Raw genomic sequence first — 25,845 nt, 5'->3', positions numbered from 1 at the left:
TTCCCCACAAATACTTTCACACAGACATTACGCATCATACTTCAAAAAGAATGCAGACTCTGTTTCAGAGAAGAGCGATGATCACTACTTCAAAACTCAATCCTGACACGAACAACCATCCTCCTTCATTTGTTAAATGGGCTTCACATTTTCACAACCTTTGCACAACCTGATACATGAGCACTTTGTACGATAGGCATTATGGTACGCCGTCCACAAATTTTTATAACACCCCACCCTCCTTGCGAGGCACTACCGATGCCTCCAGTATAAGTATCATTTCCTGCACCTTTGTCAGGAGGTGTTTTCGCTACCACTCCCCCTACATTATTGTTAGGATGTGTTTTCACTACACTGTCATCCTTGCATCTTTGCTTGGAAATGCCGTAGCTTCCACTGTCGTTACAGTTTTGAACTCTCCAAAACCTCCACCTTAAACTATTGTAATTATCGCCACCCTAAACCTTTCACCAGAAGGTGTTACAGATACCTCTGTTCTGAATACCCTGGCCCCATCAGATAATCAAGAGGGGGTTCTTCGGAATCTTGGCCTTTCCAAGGACGTCTAAAACACACACACACACACACAAAGACAGAGGGATTCAATCTAGGCGGACGTGTGACACCGGCGCTCCGTACCAAATCATCACGGCCAGTGGCATTACCTAAATAGTATCTTTGTATGAGTCAAGCTCAGTACCAGGTTGGACTAAATGATTGTTCATTATTAAAAGGAAAAAAATAATAAGTTTAAACAAGACTTGTACAAACAGGAAATAGAACCAAGACGAAAGAATACGCTGAGTCATCTCTGAGGTTTGTTTAGACTACAACAACACGGAGATTGTAACTACATGCTCTTCACTTTAAGTATTGCAAAATGGATACATACTTCAGTAAAACAAATTTGGAAAAGAAAAGGGATAAAGGTAAAAAGCAAAATGATGATTTCTACCAAGAACTGGTTGAAGTAGAGACTCACAATAGACTGGTTGAACGTGTAAACAAACTAGAAATGGCTTTCAAAAATGAAATTGATGAAATAAAGAAGCAGATGCACTTGCAAAAGGAAGAAATAGAAAAACTAGGAAGGGAGGCCAATAAGAAAGACACAACCATCAGTGAACTAACAGTGGAATTGAGTACACTTAGGAAGAAAATGAGTGAAATGGCAAGTACAGTAGACAATCACGAGAGTGCTATAGGAGAGTTCAAAAATGACACAGAGACAATTAGGCAAGTTAGCAGTCTTATTGACCAGAGCAGTGATATTGAGGAGAAGATAACACAAGTGAATGAAGCTGTGCAAAGCTACAAAAATAATGTAGAAACCACGTATGCTGAAATGGTGAAAGTAAAGAAAGACTTAGAAACAAGGGTGGAGGAAAAAAGCATTAAAAAAGAGGTGAAAAGAATAATCCAAAACAATCCAAAGTTAGTCAGAGATTCAGTAGAGATAAACAAATCAATAGTAATCACTGGTATAGAAGAGGAAGAAGTTAAAAACAAGATCACAAGAGACAAAAAGGAGATGGCAAATGTAATGAGCTTACTGAAAGAAGTATCAGAGGAAATCTGTAGTAAAGACATAGAGGAACACAAAAGGTTAGGGAAATACGAGAAAAGCAAGACAAGACCTCTAAAGGTGACTTTCCAGAGTGTAAACACTGTGGAAGAGATACTAAAAAATGCAAAGAATCTTAAGGAAAAAGAGGAGTTCAAAAATGTATGGATAAAAAGATGCCTAACACAAGAGGAACTGGAATTACTGAAAGAGAAAAGGGAGGAAGCAAAAAAAAAAAAAAAAAATGAGGGGAGATCAGAAGAGAAGAAGAAGAAATTTTTTACAAAGTAATAGGATTGCAGGTACGAAAGTGGTACACAAACAGGATGGAAGAAAAAGGAGGAAGGTAGTAGAACCATGTCATGACAAGTATATAAACAAGATAAAGTTGATGTACTCAAATGTGGATGGAATGGTATCTAAATTACTAGAGATGAATGATTATGTCAGAGAAAATGAACCACAAATAATATGCCTAACTGAAACAAAATTAACACCAAGGATATCCAATGACATACTAAACTTAGAGGAATACAACATATGGAGAAAAGACAGAAATTTAAAAAAGGAGGAGGAATCATAATATTAACTAAGAAAAAATCTAAATAGTCAAGGAACTAAAACTAGATATACCATCACAAGTAGAACTGATTGCAGTAGAGATCGACACATCTGAACGTAAAGTAATTGTAGCCAATTTGTACATGCCACCCAGATCAAACACATGGGAAAGAGACGAATATGAGGACCTGGCAGAGAGTACAATTCAGAGTATAAGATCATTGCTACATAAAATAGAAGAGAAATCGGAAAGAATTATACTAACTGGGGCCTTCAATACAAATATAAATTGGAATACTCTAGATATATATAGCCAAGAAAGCTGTTGGGACCAAAAGCTCCTGGATCTCGTACAAGAGTTTTTCTCAACGCAACATGTGAGGGAAACCACCAGAAAAAGAGGACTTGATGTACCTTCAGTGCTAGATCTAATATTTACTAGGCAAGAAAATGATATTGACAGTTTAATATATCACCCTCCACTCGGCAAAAGCGATCATGCAGTACTAAATTATAACTTCAGGATAGCATATGACATAGTAAACAGCAATGACAGTTACAAAAAGAGCCTAAACTATAAAAAGGGAAATTATCAAGACCTAAAGAAGTATTTCTTAGAAGTTGACTGGGAAAATGAGCTTAGAGGACAAGATTTAAATGCTGTATATAAAAAATTTTGTGAATTTTATGAAATAGGAGTCCAGAAGTACATCCCACAGCACAAAGAAGCAGATAAGAAAATACAGAAATGGTTCAATACAGAATGTAAAAAATCAAAAGAAAGAAGAGATTTGTTGTGGAATAGATACAGAAGACACAATAGTGAAAGGGCGTATAATAATTACAAACAGGCAAGAAATGACTATACAAGAATAAGGAGGGAAGCCCAAAAACAGTTTGAGGAGGATATAATAAATAAAAGTAGTGATCAAACGAAGCTATTTTACGGCTACATCAGAAGCAAAACCAAAGTAAAAGATATAATCCATTACGGACGAGGGAATCACTTATACACAAGAGAAAGATATTTGTGAAGCACTAAATAAGAATTTCCAATTAGTTTTTACAGAAGAAAAAATTTTGAGAGGGACTATGTGGAACACGCATGTCCACACATACTACCAGATATACAAATAGCAGAAAAAGTAATACAGGAGGTGTTAAGTAAATTAGACAGAGGAAAAGCAAGTGGTCCTGACGAAATTTTTCATTCATTCATTCATTGCCAGACGCCATGTATCCCAAAAGGGGTGGCCAACGGCTTAGAGTTAATTGTTTCACAGGGAGGGGCACTAATCCTCCACCAACCCCACTTGACACGTAGGGAGAACGTTATGCCAACAGCATCTGGTGTTCCCAGGCGGTCACTCATCCAAGTACCAACCAGACCCAACGTTGCTTAACTTCTCTGATCGAACGGGAAGCGGTGTACTCAACGTGGTATGGCCCATCAAGGAGGAATTCGAGGCAAACTGTTTTGTTGGATGCAAGACTTTCTCATAAAAAGAGAAATGAGGACAGTACTAAGAGGAAACTACTCATCATGGAAAGAAGTGACTAGTAGAGTACCACAGGGTTCAGTGCTGGCACCAATCATGTTTTTAGTGTATATAAATGATATAAACAGTAACACTGGAAATGAGAGCTATCTGAATATGTTTGCAGATGATGCAAAAATACAAAGGAGAATTACTAACACAGACTCTTGCAAAGAGCTGCAAGAAGAATTAAATAAACTTCATGAATGGAGTAGTATATGGCAAATGGAATTCAATGTGGACAAGTGTCATGTAATCAAGTTTGGTAAAAGTGGAAAAAGACCTGATTGGGATTATAAGTTAGGAAATAAAACCCTATACACATCAGAAAGAGAGAAAGACCTAGGTGTGATTATCAGTAACAGACTATCTCCGGCTGACCACATCAGCGAGAAGGTACGGAACATGTATACACTGCTTGCAAATATGAGAATAGCATTCACATACATAAATGAAGACATGCTAAGAAGGATAATAACATCATTCATTAGACCAACCCTGGAATATGCATCAGTAGACTGGAGTCCTCATCTCAAAAAGCATATAGACAAGATTGAAAAAGTTCAAAGGGCCGCTACAAGATGGATACCAAGCTTAAGGGATCTAAGCTACGAAGAAAGATTAAATAAACTGAATCTACCAACTTTACAGGAGAGAAGGAAAAGAGGTGACATGATAATGCTATATAAGTGCATATCAGGAAAGGAGAAAATAGACATAAATGATTACTTAACATATGGAGAAGCATCAGCAAGAGGACACTGCAAAAAACTGCATAAGAAGAGAGGTGATAAAGACGTAAGGAAATTCAGTTTCCCAAACAGAGCAATTGATCAATGGAATGCACTACCGAATGAAATAGTGTGTGCCAAAACAATTCACAAATTTAAGGATATGTACGATAAATATGGTTTAAGACACGGGACAGTACGAGCTTGACTCATTCCTGTAAAGATACAATTAGGTAAGAACACACACACACACCACCGTACATTTCTCTCTCTCTCTCTCTCTCTCTCTCTCTCTCTCTCTCTCTCTCTCTCTCTCTCTCACACACACACACACACACACACACACACAGTGATTACAGATACTCGTCAGTCTGTGTGTATTTGCTCGGTTTCTGGAGTGTAGGGTTCTGCGTACACACTTCATACACACCTGAAGGAGATCCCGAACTTGTGTGTGTGTGTGTGTGTGTGTGTAATTCACCGGGTCGGTCAGGATGGTCGTGATCGTCAGCTTTTACCCTCCCGGAAGGGAGCTGAGAGCTCATATAGTCCGATCTAAGGGCAAGGTTGTGACCTTCACACACGCACACACCCGTCCCCTTGCTCAAGGGGGACAGTAACCACCCACTTCGTCAGTGAAACTTTTCGCAACCTGAGCGAGGCGCGAACTCCCGTCCACCAGTTGGCAAGCGAGAACGTTACCACTGCACTGTGTGTGTGTGTGAGTGTGAGAGAGAGAGAGAGAGAGAGAGAGAGAGAGAGAGAGAGATGTACGATGGTGTGTGTGTGTGTGTGTGTGTGTGTGTGTGTGTGTGTGTGTGTGTGTGTGTGTGTGTGTTTTAATATAGCTGATAGGTGGCGTGAAACTCGTACGTGTGGATGTTTATGCCTACAAGGTGGAGTCAGGATTCCCGGGGCTTGAATGATGAGTGGATAAGACTGTGGCCCATTCGATTTCCACCAGTTTTTCCTTCCTCTCTGAACCCTCTCACTCAATCCTTAGGTGAGAAAAGAGGTCTAGATGATGATGATGATGATGATGATGATAATGATGAAGATGATGATGGTTTATTCCTCATGACACCCACCCACCCACCCACCCACACACGACGTAGGTAACACATGGGAACACACTGGTACATCTATGCAACAGAAACAGCGCACACTGCTCACATGCTGCGGAGAGTCAGCTGATCGTACCAGAAAATTATTTGTTTCATCACCTCCACTCACGTCATTAACGAGGAGTTCCATCCAGCCATACCCCATTCTCTGACATAGAGCTGTCCCTAAAACTGATTAATCGTCCGAACTGCCAGTGTCTGAATTTGGGTTTGGTTTGCTTTCCCTGAATGTGGCTAATTTATTAGCACTGTTTCTGTCACATGCCCTGAAGGAGGTTCACAAAAGTTGCGACATGATCAACCGAGAGTCAGAGTGCACCTAGCCACATTTTGGAAAGTGTTATGTCCGCCACCACCACCCTCCCCACAAATACTTTCACACAGACATTAGCATCTTACTTCAAAAAGAGTGCAGACTGTTTCAGAGAAGGGCGATGATCACTACTTCAAAACTCAATCCTGACACGAACAACCATCCTCCTTCATTTGTTAAATGGGCTTCACATTTTCACAACCTTTGCACAACCTGATACATGAGCACTTTGTACGATAGGCATTATGGTACGCCGTCCACAAATTTTTATAACACCCCACCCTCCTTGCGAGGCACTACCGATGCCTCCAGTATAAGTATCATTTCCTGCACCTTTGTCAGGAGGTGTTTTCGCTACCACTCCCCCTACATTATTGTTAGGATGTGTTTTCACTACACTGTCATCCTTGCATCTTTGCTTGGAAATGCCGTAGCTTCCACTGTCGTTACAGTTTTGAACTCTCCAAAACCTCCACCTTAAACTATTGTAATTATCGCCACCCTAAACCTTTCACCAGAAGGTGTTACAGATACCTCTGTTCTGAATACCCTGGCCCCATCAGATAATCAAGAGGGGTTCTTCGGAATCTTGGCCTTTCCAAGGACGTCTAAAACACACACACACACACACAAAGACAGAGGGATTCAATCTAGGCGGACGTGTGACACCGGCGCTCCGTACCAAATCATCACGGCCAGTGGCATTACCTAAATAGTATCTTTGTATGAGTCAAGCTCAGTACCAGGTTGGACTAAATGATTGTTCATTATTAAAAGGAAAAAAATAATAAGTTTAAACAAGACTTGTACAAACAGGAAATAGAACCAAGACGAAAGAATACGCTGAGTCATCTCTGAGGTTTGTTTAGACTACAACAACACGGAGATTGTAACTACATGCTCTTCACTTTAAGTATTGCAAAATGGATACATACTTCAGTAAAACAAATTTGGAAAAGAAAAGGGATAAAGGTAAAAAGCAAAATGATGATTTCTACCAAGAACTGGTTGAAGTAGAGACTCACAATAGACTGGTTGAACGTGTAAACAAACTAGAAATGGCTTTCAAAAATGAAATTGATGAAATAAAGAAGCAGATGCACTTGCAAAAGGAAGAAATAGAAAAACTAGGAAGGGAGGCCAATAAGAAAGACACAACCATCAGTGAACTAACAGTGGAATTGAGTACACTTAGGAAGAAAATGAGTGAAATGGCAAGTACAGTAGACAATCACGAGAGTGCTATAGGAGAGTTCAAAAATGACACAGAGACAATTAGGCAAGTTAGCAGTCTTATTGACCAGAGCAGTGATATTGAGGAGAAGATAACACAAGTGAATGAAGCTGTGCAAAGCTACAAAAATAATGTAGAAACCACGTATGCTGAAATGGTGAAAGTAAAGAAAGACTTAGAAACAAGGGTGGAGGAAAAAAGCATTAAAAGAGGTGAAAAGAATAATCCAAAACAATCCAAAGTTAGTCAGAGATTCAGTAGAGATAAACAAATCAATAGTAATCACTGGTATAGAAGAGGAAGAAGTTAAAAACAAGATCACAAGAGACAAAAAGGAGATGGCAAATGTAATGAGCTTACTGAAAGAAGTATCAGAGGAAATCTGTAGTAAAGACATAGAGGAACACAAAAGGTTAGGGAAATACGAGAAAAGCAAGACAAGACCTCTAAAGGTGACTTTCCAGAGTGTAAACACTGTGGAAGAGATACTAAAAAATGCAAAGAATCTTAAGGAAAAAGAGGAGTTCAAAAATGTATGGATAAAAAGATGCCTAACACAAGAGGAACTGGAATTACTGAAAGAGAAAAGGGAGGAAGCAAAAAAAAAAAAAAAAAAAATGAGGGGAGATCAGAAGAGAAGAAGAAGAAATTTTTTTACAAAGTAATAGGATTGCAGGTACGAAAGTGGTACACAAACAGGATGGAAGAAAAAGGAGGAAGGTAGTAGAACCATGTCATGACAAGTATATAAACAAGATAAAGTTGATGTACTCAAATGTGGATGGAATGGTATCTAAATTACTAGAGATGAATGATTATGTCAGAGAAAATGAACCACAAATAATATGCCTAACTGAAACAAAATTAACACCAAGGATATCCAATGACATACTAAACTTAGAGGAATACAACATATGGAGAAAAGACAGAAATTTAAAAAAAGGAGGAGGAATCATAATATTAACTAAGAAAAATCTAAAAGTCAAGGAAATAAAACTAGATATACCATCACAAGTAGAACTGATTGCAGTAGAGATCGACACATCTGAACGTAAAGTAATTGTAGCCAATTTGTACATGCCACCCAGATCAAACACATGGGAAAGAGACGAATATGAGGACCTGGCAGAGAGTACAATTCAGAGTATAAGATCATTGCTACATAAAATAGAAGAGAAATCGGAAAGAATTATACTAACTGGGGCCTTCAATACAAATATAAATTGGAATACTCTAGATATATATAGCCAAGAAAGCTGTTGGGACCAAAAGCTCCTGGATCTCGTACAAGAGTTTTTCTCAACGCAACATGTGAAGGAAACCACCAGAAAAAGAGGACTTGATGTACCTTCAGTGCTAGATCTAATATTTACTAGGCAAGAAAATTATATTGACAGTTTAATATATCACCCTCCACTCGGCAAAAGCGATCATGCAGTACTAAATTATAACTTCAGGATAGCATATGACATAGTAAACAGCAATGACAGTTACAAAAAGAGCCTAAACTATAAAAAGGGAAATTATCAAGACCTAAAGAAGTATTTCTTAGAAGTTGACTGGGAAAATGAGCTTAGAGGACAAGATTTAAATGCTGTATATAAAAAATTTTGTGAATTTTATGAAATAGGAGTCCAGAAGTACATCCCACAGCACAAAGAAGCAGATAAGAAAATACAGAAATGGTTCAATACAGAATGTAAAAAATCAAAAGAAAGAAGAGATTTGTTGTGGAATAGATACAGAAGACACAATAGTGAAAGGGCGTATAATAATTACAAACAGGCAAGAAATGACTATACAAGAATAAGGAGGGAAGCCCAAAAACAGTTTGAGGAGGATATAATAAATAAAAGTAGTGATCAAACGAAGCTATTTTACGGCTACATCAGAAGCAAAACCAAAGTAAAAGATATAATCCATTACGGACGAGGGAATCACTTATACACAAGAGAAAGATATTTGTGAAGCACTAAATAAGAATTTCCAATTAGTTTTTACAGAAGAAAAAAATTTTGAGAGGGACTATGTGGAACACGCATGTCCACACATACTACCAGATATACAAATAGCAGAAAAAGTAATACAGGAGGTGTTAAGTAAATTAGACAGAGGAAAAGCAAGTGGTCCTGACGAAATTTTTCATTCATTCATTCATTGCCAGACGCCATGTATCCCAAAAGGGGTGGCCAACGGCTTAGAGTTAATTGTTTCACAGGGAGGGGCACTAATCCTCCACCAACCCCACTTGACACGTAGGGAGAACGTTATGCCAACAGCATCTGGTGTTCCCAGGCGGTCACTCATCCAAGTACCAACCAGACCCAACGTTGCTTAACTTCTCTGATCGAACGGGAAGCGGTGTACTCAACGTGGTATGGCCCATCAAGGAGGAATTCGAGGCAAACTGTTTTGTTGGATGCAAGACTTTCTCATAAAAAGAGAAATGAGGACAGTACTAAGAGGAAACTACTCATCATGGAAAGAAGTGACTAGTAGAGTACCACAGGGTTCAGTGCTGGCACCAATCATGTTTTTAGTGTATATAAATGATATAAACAGTAACACTGGAAATGAGAGCTATCTGAATATGTTTGCAGATGATGCAAAAATACAAAGGAGAATTACTAACACAGACTCTTGCAAAGAGCTGCAAGAAGAATTAAATAAACTTCATGAATGGAGTAGTATATGGCAAATGGAATTCAATGTGGACAAGTGTCATGTAATCAAGTTTGGTAAAAGTGGAAAAAGACCTGATTGGGATTATAAGTTAGGAAATAAAACCCTATACACATCAGAAAGAGAGAAAGACCTAGGTGTGATTATCAGTAACAGACTATCTCCGGCTGACCACATCAGCGAGAAGGTACGGAACATGTATACACTGCTTGCAAATATGAGAATAGCATTCACATACATAAATGAAGACATGCTAAGAAGGATAATAACATCATTCATTAGACCAACCCTGGAATATGCATCAGTAGACTGGAGTCCTCATCTCAAAAAGCATATAGACAAGATTGAAAAAGTTCAAAGGGCCGCTACAAGATGGATACCAAGCTTAAGGGATCTAAGCTACGAAGAAAGATTAAATAAACTGAATCTACCAACTTTACAGGAGAGAAGGAAAAGAGGTGACATGATAATGCTATATAAGTGCATATCAGGAAAGGAGAAAATAGACATAAATGATTACTTAACATATGGAGAAGCATCAGCAAGAGGACACTGCAAAAAACTGCATAAGAAGAGAGGTGATAAAGACGTAAGGAAATTCAGTTTCCCAAACAGAGCAATTGATCAATGGAATGCACTACCGAATGAAATAGTGTGTGCCAAAACAATTCACAAATTTAAGGATATGTACGATAAATATGGTTTAAGACACGGGACAGTACGAGCTTGACTCATTCCTGTAAAGATACAATTAGGTAAGAACACACACACACACCACCGTACATTTCTCTCTCTCTCTCTCTCTCTCTCTCTCTCTCTCTCTCTCTCTCTCTCTCTCTCTCTCACACACACACACACACACACACACACACAGTGATTACAGATACTCGTCAGTCTGTGTGTATTTGCTCGGTTTCTGGAGTGTAGGGTTCTGCGTACACACTTCATACACACCTGAAGGAGATCCCGAACTTGTGTGTGTGTGTGTGTGTGTGTGTGTAATTCACCGGGTCGGTCAGGATGGTCGTGATCGTCAGCTTTTACCCTCCCGGAAGGGAGCTGAGAGCTCATATAGTCCGATCTAAGGGCAAGGTTGTGACCTTCACACACGCACACACCCGTCCCCTTGCTCAAGGGGGACAGTAACCACCCACTTCGTCAGTGAAACTTTTCGCAACCTGAGCGAGGCGCGAACTCCCGTCCACCAGTTGGCAAGCGAGAACGTTACCACTGCACTGTGTGTGTGTGTGAGTGTGAGAGAGAGAGAGAGAGAGAGAGAGAGAGAGATGTACGATGGTGTGTGTGTGTGTGTGTGTGTGTGTGTGTGTGTGTGTGTGTGTGTGTGTTTTAATATAGCTGATAGGTGGCGTGAAACTCGTACGTGTGGATGTTTATGCTTACAAGGTGGAGTCAGGATTCCCGGGGCTTGAATGATGAGTGGATAAGACTGTGGCCCATTCGATTTCCACCAGTTTTTCCTTCCTCTCTGAACCCTCTCACTCAATCCTTAGGTGAGAAAAGAGGTCTAGATGATGATGATGATGATGATGATGATAATGATGAAGATGATGATGGTTTATTCCTCATGACACCCACCCACCCACCCACCCACACACGACGTAGGTAACACATGGGAACACACTGGTACATCTATGCAACAGAAACAGCGCACACTGCTCACATGCTGCGGAGAGTCAGCTGATCGTACCAGAAAATTATTTGTTTCATCACCTCCACTCACGTCATTAACGAGGAGTTCCATCCAGCCATACCCCATTCTCTGACATAGAGCTGTCCCTAAAACTGATTAATCGTCCGAACTGCCAGTGTCTGAATTTGGGTTAGGTTTGCTTTCCCTGAATGTGGCTAATTTATTAGCACTGTCTCTGTCACATGCCCTGAAGGAGGCTCACGAAAGTTGCGACATGATGAGCCGAGAGTCAGAGCGCACCTAGCCACATCTTGGAAAGTGTTATGTCCACCACCACCTTCCCCACAAATACTTTCACACAGACATTACGCATCATACTTCAAAAAGAATGCAGACTCTGTTTCAGAGAAGAGCGATGATCACTACTTCAAAACTCAATCCTGACACGAACAACCATCCTCCTTCATTTGTTAAATGGGCTTCACATTTTCACAACCTTTGCACAACCTGATACATGAGCACTTTGTACGATAGGCATTATGGTACGCCGTCCACAAATTTTTATAACACCCCACCCTCCTTGCGAGGCACTACCGATGCCTCCAGTATAAGTATCATTTCCTGCACCTTTGTCAGGAGGTGTTTTCGCTACCACTCCCCCTACATTATTGTTAGGATGTGTTTTCACTACACTGTCATCCTTGCATCTTTGCTTGGAAATGCCGTAGCTTCCACTGTCGTTACAGTTTTGAACCCTCCAAAACCTCCACCTTAAACTATTGTAATTATCGCCACCCTAAACCTTTCACCAGAAGGTGTTACAGATACCTCTGTTCTGAATACCCTGGCCCCATCAGATAATCAAGAGGGGGTTCTTCGGAATCTTGGCCTTTCCAAGGACGTCTAAAACACACACACACACACACAAAGACAGAGGGATTCAATCTAGGCGGACGTGTGACACCGGCGCTCCGTACCAAATCATCACGGCCAGTGGCATTACCTAAATAGTATCTTTGTATGAGTCAAGCTCAGTACCAGGTTGGACTAAATGATTGTTCATTATTAAAAGGAAAAAAATAATAAGTTTAAACAAGACTTGTACAAACAGGAAATAGAACCAAGACGAAAGAATACGCTGAGTCATCTCTGAGGTTTGTTTAGACTACAACAACACGGAGATTGTAACTACATGCTCTTCACTTTAAGTATTGCAAAATGGATACATACTTCAGTAAAACAAATTTGGAAAAGAAAAGGGATAAAGGTAAAAAGCAAAATGATGATTTCTACCAAGAACTGGTTGAAGTAGAGACTCACAATAGACTGGTTGAACGTGTAAACAAACTAGAAAATGGCTTTCAAAAATGAAATTGATGAAATAAAGAAGCAGATGCACTTGCAAAAGGAAGAAATAGAAAAACTAGGAAGGGAGGCCAATAAGAAAGACACAACCATCAGTGAACTAACAGTGGAATTGAGTACACTTAGGAAGAAAATGAGTGAAATGGCAAGTACAGTAGACAATCACGAGAGTGCTATAGGAGAGTTCAAAAATGACACAGAGACAATTAGGCAAGTTAGCAGTCTTATTGACCAGAGCAGTGATATTGAGGAGAAGATAACACAAGTGAATGAAGCTGTGCAAAGCTACAAAAATAATGTAGAAACCACGTATGCTGAAATGGTGAAAGTAAAGAAAAGACTTAGAAACAAGGGTGGAGGAAAAAAGCATTAAAAAAGAGGTGAAAAGAATAATCCAAAACAATCCAAAGTTAGTCAGAGATTCAGTAGAGATAAACAAATCAATAGTAATCACTGGTATAGAAGAGGAAGAAGTTAAAAACAAGATCACAAGAGACAAAAAGGAGATGGCAAATGTAATGAGCTTACTGAAAGAAGTATCAGAGGAAATCTGTAGTAAAGACATAGAGGAACACAAAAGGTTAGGGAAATACGAGAAAAGCAAGACAAGACCTCTAAAGGTGACTTTCCAGAGTGTAAACACTGTGGAAGAGATACTAAAAAATGCAAAGAATCTTAAGGAAAAAGAGGAGTTCAAAAATGTATGGATAAAAAGATGCCTAACACAAGAGGAACTGGAATTACTGAAAGAGAAAAGGGAGGAAGCAAAAAAAAAAAAAAAAAAATGAGGGGAGATCAGAAGAGAAGAAGAAGAAATTTTTTTACAAAGTAATAGGATTGCAGGTACGAAAGTGGTACACAAACAGGATGGAAGAAAAAGGAGGAAGGTAGTAGAACCATGTCATGACAAGTATATAAACAAGATAAAGTTGATGTACTCAAATGTGGATGGAATGGTATCTAAATTACTAGAGATGAATGATTATGTCAGAGAAAATGAACCACAAATAATATGCCTAACTGAAACAAAATTAACACCAAGGATATCCAATGACATACTAAACTTAGAGGAATACAACATATGGAGAAAAGACAGAAATTTAAAAAAAGGAGGAGGAATCATAATATTAACTAAGAAAAATCTAAAAGTCAAGGAAATAAAACTAGATATACCATCACAAGTAGAACTGATTGCAGTAGAGATCGACACATCTGAACGTAAAGTAATTGTAGCCAATTTGTACATGCCACCCAGATCAAACACATGGGAAAGAGACGAATATGAGGACCTGGCAGAGAGTACAATTCAGAGTATAAGATCATTGCTACATAAAATAGAAGAGAAATCGGAAAGAATTATACTAACTGGGGCCTTCAATACAAATATAAATTGGAATACTCTAGATATATATAGCCAAGAAAGCTGTTGGGACCAAAAGCTCCTGGATCTCGTACAAGAGTTTTTCTCAACGCAACATGTGAGGGAAACCACCAGAAAAAGAGGACTTGATGTACCTTCAGTGCTAGATCTAATATTTACTAGGCAAGAAAATGATATTGACAGTTTAATATATCACCCTCCACTCGGCAAAAGCGATCATGCAGTACTAAATTATAACTTCAGGATAGCATATGACATAGTAAACAGCAATGACAGTTACAAAAAGAGCCTAAACTATAAAAAGGGAAATTATCAAGACCTAAAGAAGTATTTCTTAGAAGTTGACTGGGAAAATGAGCTTAGAGGACAAGATTTAAATGCTGTATATAAAAAATTTTGTGAATTTTATGAAATAGGAGTCCAGAAGTACATCCCACAGCACAAAGAAGCAGATAAGAAAATACAGAAATGGTTCAATACAGAATGTAAAAAATCAAAAGAAAGAAGAGATTTGTTGTGGAATAGATACAGAAGACACAATAGTGAAAGGGCGTATAATAATTACAAACAGGCAAGAAATGACTATACAAGAATAAGGAGGGAAGCCCAAAAACAGTTTGAGGAGGATATAATAAATAAAAGTAGTGATCAAACGAAGCTATTTTACGGCTACATCAGAAGCAAAACCAAAGTAAAAGATATAATCCATTACGGACGAGGGAATCACTTATACACAAGAGAAAGATATTTGTGAAGCACTAAATAAGAATTTCCAATTAGTTTTTACAGAAGAAAAAATTTTGAGAGGGACTATGTGGAACACGCATGTCCACACATACTACCAGATATACAAATAGCAGAAAAAGTAATACAGGAGGTGTTAAGTAAATTAGACAGAGGAAAAGCAAGTGGTCCTGACGAAATTTTTCATTCATTCATTCATTGCCAGACGCCATGTATCCCAAAAGGGGTGGCCAACGGCTTAGAGTTAATTGTTTCACAGGGAGGGGCACTAATCCTCCACCAACCCCACTTGACACGTAGGGAGAACGTTATGCCAACAGCATCTGGTGTTCCCAGGCGGTCACTCATCCAAGTACCAACCAGACCCAACGTTGCTTAACTTCTCTGATCGAACGGGAAGCGGTGTACTCAACGTGGTATGGCCCATCAAGGAGGAATTCGAGGCAAACTGTTTTGTTGGATGCAAGACTTTCTCATAAAAAGAGAAATGAGGACAGTACTAAGAGGAAACTACTCATCATGGAAAGAAGTGACTAGTAGAGTACCACAGGGTTCAGTGCTGGCACCAATCATGTTTTTAGTGTATATAAATGATATAAACAGTAACACTGGAAATGAGAGCTATCTGAATATGTTTGCAGATGATGCAAAAATACAAAGGAGAATTACTAACACAGACTCTTGCAAAGAGCTGCAAGAAGAATTAAATAAACTTCATGAATGGAGTAGTATATGGCAAATGGAATTCAATGTGGACAAGTGTCATGTAATCAAGTTTGGTAAAAGTGGAAAAAGACCTGATTGGGATTATAAGTTAGGAAATAAAACCCTATACACATCAGAAAGAGAGAAAGACCTAGGTGTGATTATCAGTAACAGACTATCTCCGGCTGACCACATCAGCGAGAAGGTACGGAACATGTATACACTGCTTGCAAATATGAGAATAGCATTCACATACATAAATGAAGACATGCTAAGAAGGATAATAACATCATTCATTAGACCAACCCTGGAATATGCATCAGTAGACTGGAGTCCTCATCTCAAAAAGCATATAGACAAGATTGAAAAAGTTCAAAGGGCCGCTACAAGATGGATACCAAGCTTAAGGGATCTAAGCTACGAAGAAAGATTAAATAAACTGAATCTACCAACTTTACAGGAGAGAAGGAAAAGAGGTGACATGATAATGCTATATAAGTGCATATCAGGAAAGGAGAAAATAGACATAAATGATTACTTAACATATGGAGAAGCATCAGCAAGAGGACACTGCAAAAAACTGCATAAGAAGAGAGGTGATAAAGACGTAAGGAAATTCAGTTTCCCAAACAGAGCAATTGATCAATGGAATGCACTACCGAATGAAATAGTGTGTGCCAAAACAATTCACAAATTTAAGGATATGTACGATAAATATGGTTTAAGACACGGGACAGTACGAGCTTGACTCATTCCTGTTAAGATACAATTAGGTAAGAACACACACACACACCACCGTACATTTCTCTCTCTCTCTCTCTCTCTCTCTCTCTCTCTCTCTCACACACACACACACACACACACACACACACACACAGTGATTACAGATACTCGTCAGTCTGTGTGTATTTGCTCGGTTTCTGGAGTGTAGGGTTCTGCGTACACACTTCATACACACCTGAAGGAGATCCCGAACTTGTGTGTGTGTGTGTGTGTGTGTGTGTAATTCACCGGGTCGGTCAGGATGGTCGTGATCGTCAGCTTTTACCCTCCCGGAAGGGAGCTGAGAGCTCATATAGTCCGATCTAAGGGCAAGGTTGTGACCTTCACACACGCACACACCCGTCCCCTTGCTCAAGGGGGACAGTAACCACCCACTTCGTCAGTGAAACTTTTCGCAACCTGAGCGAGGCGCGAACTCCCGTCCACCAGTTGGCAAGCGAGAACGTTACCACTGCACTGTGTGTGTGTGTGAGTGTGAGAGAGAGAGAGAGAGAGAGAGAGAGATGTACGATGGTGTGTGTGTGTGTGTGTGTGTGTGTGTGTGTGTGTGTGTGTGTGTGTGTGTGTGTGTGTTTTAATATAGCTGATAGGTGGCGTGAAACTCGTACGTGTGGATGTTTATGCCTACAAGGTGGAGTCAGGATTCCCGGGGCTTGAATGATGAGTGGATAAGACTGTGGCCCATTCGATTTCCACCAGTTTTTCCTTCCTCTCTGAACCCTCTCACTCAATCCTTAGGTGAGAAAAGAGGTCTAGATGATGATGATGATGATGATGATGATAATGATGAAGATCTATCTATCTATCTATTGCCAGACGCCTCAATCCCGTTTGGGGTGGCCACAAACAAATCGCCTCCAAGTCGCCCTGTCCCCCGCCATTTCACTGCCCTGCTCCCAACTCACACCCCCCTCTCTCATATACCTCTCCACCCCATCCCTCCATCTCATCCTCGGCCTCCCCCTCCCTCTTCCCCCCTCCACCTCACTCACATACACTCTCTTCGTCAGTCTTTCGCCCTCCATCCTCTCCACATGGCCAAACCACCTCAGTGTGTTCCTCATAACGCTTCCTATCACATCCACATCCACACCACAACGCTCCTTTATATCCTCATTCGTCAGCCTGTCTCTCCACGTGACTCCACAGGCTCCTCTTAAATAACTCATTTCCACTGCTCTCACTCTTGACTTGTGTCCTTCCAACAATGTCCAAGCTTCACTTCCGTACGTTAGAGTTGGTATCACAATACTGTCATGTAGTAACTTTTTCACTTCCATGCTCACTTCCCTGTTTCTTATCACTGCTTTCAAGGAACCAGCAACCTTTCTTCCCTGCTGTGCCCTTTCAAGCACTTCACACTCCAAACCTCCATCCTTACTCATCACACTACCCAAATACTTAAACGTACTCACATTTTCCAATTCCTCACCATCTAACCTTGCTGTACATTCACTAACTTCACCTCTCTCAAAGACCATCACTTTACTCTTCCCTACATTCACCTTTAGGTTCCGTTTCTTACACACTCTCTCAAACTCATCCACCAAGCCTTGCAGCTCCCCTTCGTCTTCACTCAACAACACAGTATCATCTGCAAACAACAGTACAGGGAGTTTCCAAACTCTATCCTCTCTCACCATGGCCACTCCAACATCCACTACCCTACCTTGTACCTCTTTTATTACCCCATCCATGTACAGATTGAACAACCATGGAGACATGACACATCCTTGTTTCAAACCAACTTTCAAAGAGAAAAATTCACTTAGTTCACCATCCACACGCACTGCAGCCTTCGCACCATCGTACATACTCTTCACAGCATTCAACAACTTCCCATCTACTCCATATATTCTTAACACTTTCCACAATCCTTGTCTATCCACCCTGTCATATGCTTTCTCCAAATCCATGAAAGCCGCATACAACTTCTTTCCCTTCTCTAGAAACTTTTCCACTAAAGATCTAAGAATGAATATCTGATCTACACAACCTCTTCCCTTCCTAAAGCCTCCCTGTTCTTCTCCAACTAATTTCTCTGTTCTTTCTCTAACTCTGTCTATAAGTATCCTACCATACACTTTTCCTATTATACTAAGAAGACAAATGCCCCTATGATTACCACACACTTCTTTTTTCCCCTTTTCCTTTGTACAAGGGAATAATTATACCTGACTTCCAATCCTCCGGGACTCTACCTTCCTCCCAGGCCAATCTGCACATCTTCCACATCCATTCTACTACTATCTCTCCCCCATGCTTCAGCATTTCACCACACACTCCATCAATTCCTGGGGCTTTCCCGATTTAACTTTCTTCATTGCTTCCACAACTTCTATCCTACTGATTTCTTCCTGTCTTCTCACCTCCCTCCTTCTCCCAGCCATTCCCCAGCCACTTATACTTGCATTACTTCCATCCTCTACGTTCAACAATTCCTTAAAGTGTTCTCTCCATCTGCTCACTTTTTCTCCCTTCTCCACTAGTAATCTACCATTTTTATCTTTCACTCCCCTGCTAACTTCACTTCCACCCTGTCTTACTCTTTTCACTTCTCTCCAGAACATTTTCTTACAGTCCCTCCACTTTACACTCAAATTCCTTCCAAATTCCTCATCCACTCTCTTCTTACTCTCTCTTACTAATCTTTTCACTTCTCTCTTCTTTTCCACATATAACTCTCTCTTCCGCCTCTCAACTTCTTCCACGCCCCTATTTCTCACCCATTCATTGTATGCTTTCTTCTTTTGTGCCACAGCCTGTTTCACCTCTTCAGTCCACCACGCTGTTCCTTGTACCCCCTCCGCCTTCTCTTCCTTCCACACACCACATCACATGCTGCACATATTTCTTCTGTAAATAACTTACACACACCTTCCACGTCTCCCATCTGCTCCAATTCATATTTGCCCAATCGTTCCTCCACTTCTCTCTTATACTCTGCCTTTTTCTCATCCTCTTGTAACCTTTCCACTCTCCTTGCAACTACTCCTTCCTCTCGTCTTTCCCTTCTTCTATTCCTCCATCTCACTTGCATCCTAATTCTGGCCACCACCAAGTAGTGGTCAGAAAGTCCACTCCCCCAACCTCTATACACTCTTGCATCCTTTACACATCTTCGCATCCTTTCATCCACACACACATAATCAATCATTGCCTTCCTTTCATTCAGTTCACCACCCACCCTTCTCATCACTCGCCATGTATACCTGTGGATCATTTTATGCCTGAAGAGGGTATTGGCTATCACCAACCCCCTCCCAGCACAAATGTCCACTAACGCACTCCCATTCTCATCTATCTCGGCAGGCACACCCCACTCACCAACTATTCCATCCACCTTCACATTCCCAACTTTACCATTCATATCACCAATCAAAAACACTCTCTCATTCCTTCCAAACTTTTCCATGCACATTTCCACATTTGTCCAGAACTCTTCTCTCACTCTTCTAGCACGATCTTGCGTTGGCGCATACACACACACAATCGCCCACATTTGTATTCCAACTTTCAACTTTACCCACACAATCCTTGACCCAACTGATCCATACTGTCTTATGCTCTTCTTCCATCTTTTACTCACAACTATACACACTCCTTCCTTTGCCCTCTCATTCTCATCTACTCCTGCACATATACCCCATCCATACTCCCATTCTCTCACACTTTCTCCTCTCCATTTTGTTTCAGTTATTCCACATACATCCACTTTCGCACCCTCAAGCACCTGGACAATCTCTCTCTCCTCATGACACCCACCCACCCACCCACCCACACACGACGTAGGTAACACATGGGAACACACTGGTACATCTATGCAACAGAAACAGCGCACACTGCTCACATGCTGCGGAGAGTCAGCTGATCGTACCAGAAAATTATTTGTTTCATCACCTCCACTCACGTCATTAACGAGGAGTTCCATCCAGCCATACCCCATTCTCTGACATAGAGCTGTCCCTAAAACTGATTAATCGTCCGAACTGCCAGTGTCTGAATTTGGGTTAGGTTTGCTTTCCCTGAATGTGGCTAATTTATTAGCACTGTCTCTGTCACATGCCCTGAAGGAGGCTCACGAAAGTTGCGACATGATGAGCCGAGAGTCAGAGCGCACCTAGCCACATCTTGGAAAGTGTTATGTCCACCACCACCTTCCCCACAAATACTTTCACACAGACATTACGCATCATACTTCAAAAAGAATGCAGACTCTGTTTCAGAGAAGAGCGATGATCACTACTTCAAAACTCAATCCTGACACGAACAACCATCCTCCTTCATTTGTTAAATGGGCTTCACATTTTCACAACCTTTGCACAACCTGATACATGAGCACTTTGTACGATAGGCATTATGGTACGCCGTCCACAAATTTTTATAACACCCCACCCTCCTTGCGAGGCACTACCGATGCCTCCAGTATAAGTATCATTTCCTGCACCTTTGTCAGGAGGTGTTTTCGCTACCACTCCCCTACATTATTGTTAGGATGTGTTTTCACTACACTGTCATCCTTGCATCTTTGCTTGGAAATGCCGTAGCTTCCACTGTCGTTACAGTTTTGAACTCTCCAAAACCTCCACCTTAAACTATTGTAATTATCGCCACCCTAAACCTTTCACCAGAAGGTGTTACAGATACCTCTGTTCTGAATACCCTGGCCCCATCAGATAATCAAGAGGGGGTTCTTCGGAATCTTGGCCTTTCCAAGGACGTCTAAAACACACACACACACACACAAAGACAGAGGGATTCAATCTAGGCGGACGTGTGACACCGGCGCTCCGTACCAAATCATCACGGCCAGTGGCATTACCTAAATAGTATCTTTGTATGAGTCAAGCTCAGTACCAGGTTGGACTAAATGATTGTTCATTATTAAAAGGAAAAAAATAATAAGTTTAAACAAGACTTGTACAAACAGGAAATAGAACCAAGACGAAAGAATACGCTGAGTCATCTCTGAGGTTTGTTTAGACTACAACAACACGGAGATTGTAACTACATGCTCTTCACTTTAAGTATTGCAAAATGGATACATACTTCAGTAAAACAAATTTGGAAAAGAAAAGGGATAAAGGTAAAAAGCAAAATGATGATTTCTACCAAGAACTGGTTGAAGTAGAGACTCACAATAGACTGGTTGAACGTGTAAACAAACTAGAAATGGCTTTCAAAAATGAAATTGATGAAATAAAGAAGCAGATGCACTTGCAAAAGGAAGAAATAGAAAAACTAGGAAGGGAGGCCAATAAGAAAGACACAACCATCAGTGAACTAACAGTGGAATTGAGTACACTTAGGAAGAAAATGAGTGAAATGGCAAGTACAGTAGACAATCACGAGAGTGCTATAGGAGAGTTCAAAAATGACACAGAGACAATTAGGCAAGTTAGCAGTCTTATTGACCAGAGCAGTGATATTGAGGAGAAGATAACACAAGTGAATGAAGCTGTGCAAAGCTACAAAAATAATGTAGAAACCACGTATGCTGAAATGGTGAAAGTAAAGAAAGACTTAGAAACAAGGGTGGAGGAAAAAAGCATTAAAAAAGAGGTGAAAAGAATAATCCAAAACAATCCAAAGTTAGTCAGAGATTCAGTAGAGATAAACAAATCAATAGTAATCACTGGTATAGAAGAGGAAGAAGTTAAAAACAAGATCACAAGAGACAAAAAGGAGATGGCAAATGTAATGAGCTTACTGAAAGAAGTATCAGAGGAAATCTGTAGTAAAGACATAGAGGAACACAAAAGGTTAGGGAAATACGAGAAAAGCAAGACAAGACCTCTAAAGGTGACTTTCCAGAGTGTAAACACTGTGGAAGAGATACTAAAAAATGCAAAGAATCTTAAGGAAAAAGAGGAGTTCAAAAATGTATGGATAAAAAGATGCCTAACACAAGAGGAACTGGAATTACTGAAAGAGAAAAGGGAGGAAGCAAAAAAAAAAAAAAAAAAAAATGAGGGGAGATCAGAAGAGAAGAAGAAGAAATTTTTTTACAAAGTAATAGGATTGCAGGTACGAAAGTGGTACACAAACAGGATGGAAGAAAAAGGAGGAAGGTAGTAGAACCATGTCATGACAAGTATATAAACAAGATAAAGTTGATGTACTCAAATGTGGATGGAATGGTATCTAAATTACTTGAGATGAATGATTATGTTAGAGAAAATGAACCACAACTAATATGCCTAACTGAAACAAAATTAATACCAAGGATATCAAATGACATACTAAACTTAGAGGAATACAATATATGGAGAAGAGACAGATATTTAAAAAAAGGAGGAGGAATTATAATATTAACTAAGAAAAATCTAGAAGTCAAGGAAATAAAACTAGATATACCATCACAAGTAGAACTGATTGCAGTAGAGATTGACACATCTGAAGGTAAAGTAATTGTAGCCAATTTGTACATGCCACCCAGATCAAACACATGGGAAAGAGACGAATATGAGGACCTGGCAGAGAGTACAATTCAGAGTGTAAGATCATTGCTACATAAAATGGAAGAGAAATCGTCAAGAATTATACTAACTGGGGACTTCAATACAAATATAAATTGGAATACTCTAGATATAAATAGCCAAGAAAGCTGTTGGGACCAAAAGCTCCTGGATCTCGTACAAGAGTTTTTCTTAACGCAACATGTGAGGGAAACCACCAGAAAAAGAGGACTTGATGTACCTTCAGTGCTAGATCTAATATTTACTAGGCAAGAAAATGATATTGACAGTTTAATATATCACCCTCCACTCGGCAAAAGCGATCATGCAGTACTAAATTATAACTTCAGGATAGCATATGACAAAGTAAACAGCAATGATAGTTACAAAAAGAGCCTAAACTATAAAAAGGGAAATTATCAAGACCTAAAGAAGTATTTCTTAGAAGTTGATTGGGAAAATGAGCTTAGAGGACAAGATTTAAATGCTGTATATAAGAAATTTTGTGAATTTTATGAAATAGGAGTCCAGAAGTACATCCCACAGCACAAAGAAGCAGATAGGAAAATACAGAAATGGTTCAATACAGAATGTAAAAAATCAAAAGAAAGAAGAGATTTGTTGTGGAATAGATACAGAAGACACAATAGTGAAAGGGCGTATAATAATTACAAACAGGCAAGAAATGACTATACAAGAATAAGGAGGGAAGCCCAAAAACAGTTTGAGGAGGATATAATAAATAAAAGTAGTGATCAACCAAAGCTGTTTTACAGCTATATCAGAAGCAAAACTAAAGTAAAAGATATAATACAATCCATTACGGACGAGGGAATCACTTATACACAAGCGAAAGATATTTGTGAAGCACTAAATAAGAATTTCCAATTAGTTTTTACAGAAGAAAAAAATTTTGAGAGGGACTATGTGGAACACGCATGTCCACACATACTACCAGATATACAAATATCAGAAAAATTAATACAGGAGGAGTTAAGTAGAGTAGACAGAGGAAAAGCAAGTGGTCCTGATGAAATTTCATGTTGGGTATTACGAGAATGTGCAAAGGAGTTAAGTAAACCATTATTTTCAATTTTCAAGAAATCCTTGAGTCAAGGGAAACTACCTGATATTTGGAAAAAAGCAAATATTGTCCCCTTATTCAAGAAAGGAAATAGACAAAATCCACTCAACTACCGACCAGTATCACTGACCAGTGTTGTAAGCAAGGTATTAGAAAAACTTATAAGAAAAGCTTGGGTAAATCATCTAGAAGAACACAGTATGATAACAGAAAGACAGTTTGGTTTCAGAAAAGGAAAATCATGTGTTACTAATCTGTTGAGCTACTATGACAGAGTAACAAACACAATACAGGAAAGGGAAGGATGGATGGACAGTATCTATTTAGATTTCAAGAAAGCTTTTGACACAGTACCACACCAAAGACTTTTATGGAAACTGTACCATCAAGGAGGAATTCGAGGCAAACTGTTTTGTTGGATGCAAGACTTTCTCATAAAAAGAGAAAAGAAATGAGGACAGTACTAAGAGGAAACTACTCATCATGGAAAGAAGTGACTAGTGGAGTACCACAGGGTTCAGTGCTGGCACCAATCATGTTTTTAGTGTATATAAATGATATAAATAGTAACACTGGAAATGAGAGCTATCTGAATATGTTTGCAGACGATGCAAAAATACAAAGGAGAATTACTAACACAGACTCTTGTAAAGAGCTACAAGAAGAATTAAATAAACTTCATGAATGGAGTCGTACATGGCAAATGGAATTCAATGTGGACAAGTGTCATGTAATCAAGTTTGGTAAAAGTGGAAAAAGACCTGATTGGGATTATAAGTTAGGAAATAAAACCCTATACACATCAGAAAGAGAGAAAGACCTAGGTGTGATTATCAATAACAGACTATCTCCGGCTGACCACATCAGCGAGAAGGTACGGAACATGTATACACTGCTTGCAAATATGAGAATAGCATTCACATACATAAATGAAGACATGCTAAGAAGGATAATAACATCATTCATTAGACCAACCCTGGAATATGCATCAGTAGTCTGGAGTCCTCATCTCAAAAAGCACATAGACAAGATTGAAAAAGTTCAAAGGGCCGCTACAAGATGGATACCAAGCTTAAGGGACCTAAGCTACGAAGAAAGACTAAATAAACTGAATCTACCAACACTACAGGAGAGAAGGAAAGAGGTGACATGATAATGCTATATAAATGCATATCAGGAAAGGAGAAAATAGACATAAATGATTACTTAACATATGGAGAAGCATCAGCAAGAGGACACTGCAAAAAATTGCATAAGAAGAGAGGTGATAAAGACGTAAGGAAATTCAGTTTCCCAAACAGAGCAATTGATCAATGGAATGCACTACCGAATGAAATAGTGTGTGCCAAAACAATTCACTAATTTAAAGATATGTGCGATAAATATGGTTTAAGACACGGGACAGTACGAGCTTGACTCATTCCTGTAAAGATACAATTAGATAAGAATTAGATAAGATAAGAACACACACACACACACACACACACACACACACACACACACACACACACACACACACACACACACACACATATATATATATATATATATGAGATATACTTGTAGATTTAGATATAGATGTATAGATAGATTTAAAGCATTTCTCTGTCTCTGTTTTTGTCCATTATTGAAATCAAGGGGCGCCTATGTAAACGACCCCAACGGAGTTTAACAGGGTAACTTTTTTACCGGAATTCATTTGTGTGGTTTACGGATGTTAAACTGGCACCAATGAAGGTCATAATTTTAACTAATCATACCACTAACCGTTAATATAGTGAAGCTTGGGGGCCAGATATCAAAGTTTTTAACTCTGTCCTAACACCATATCATTATTACAAAGGGTGGGTGTGTGGACAGATGGGTGGGGTGGGCAGGTGAACGAGGTGGGTGGGTGGGTGTGGTTGGGCAGGCTGAGGCAGCGTGG

The 25,845-nt window shown here is 39.6% G+C and overlaps 3 pseudogenes; all 3 read right to left on the bottom strand.

Annotated features, from left to right (window-relative positions):
* Positions 1–3,460: 3,460 nt before the first annotated feature.
* Positions 3,461–3,579, bottom strand: LOC145414288 (5S ribosomal RNA; annotated as a pseudogene).
* A 5,756-nt stretch (positions 3,580–9,335) lies between these two features.
* On the bottom strand, positions 9,336–9,454 carry LOC145414287 (5S ribosomal RNA; annotated as a pseudogene).
* Positions 9,455–15,199: 5,745 nt separating this feature from the next.
* LOC145414285 (5S ribosomal RNA) lies at positions 15,200–15,318 on the bottom strand (annotated as a pseudogene).
* Positions 15,319–25,845: the final 10,527 nt, after the last annotated feature.

The sequence above is a fragment of the Coenobita brevimanus genome, chromosome 98 (genome assembly GCF_032717465.1).
Source record: "Coenobita brevimanus isolate Jiangsu-jjx chromosome 98, ASM3271746v2, whole genome shotgun sequence".
Classification (NCBI taxonomy): Eukaryota; Metazoa; Arthropoda; class Malacostraca; order Decapoda; family Coenobitidae; genus Coenobita; species Coenobita brevimanus.
Note: the sequence above shows the minus strand (reverse complement) of the source record. Positions and strands in the feature narration are given on the sequence as shown.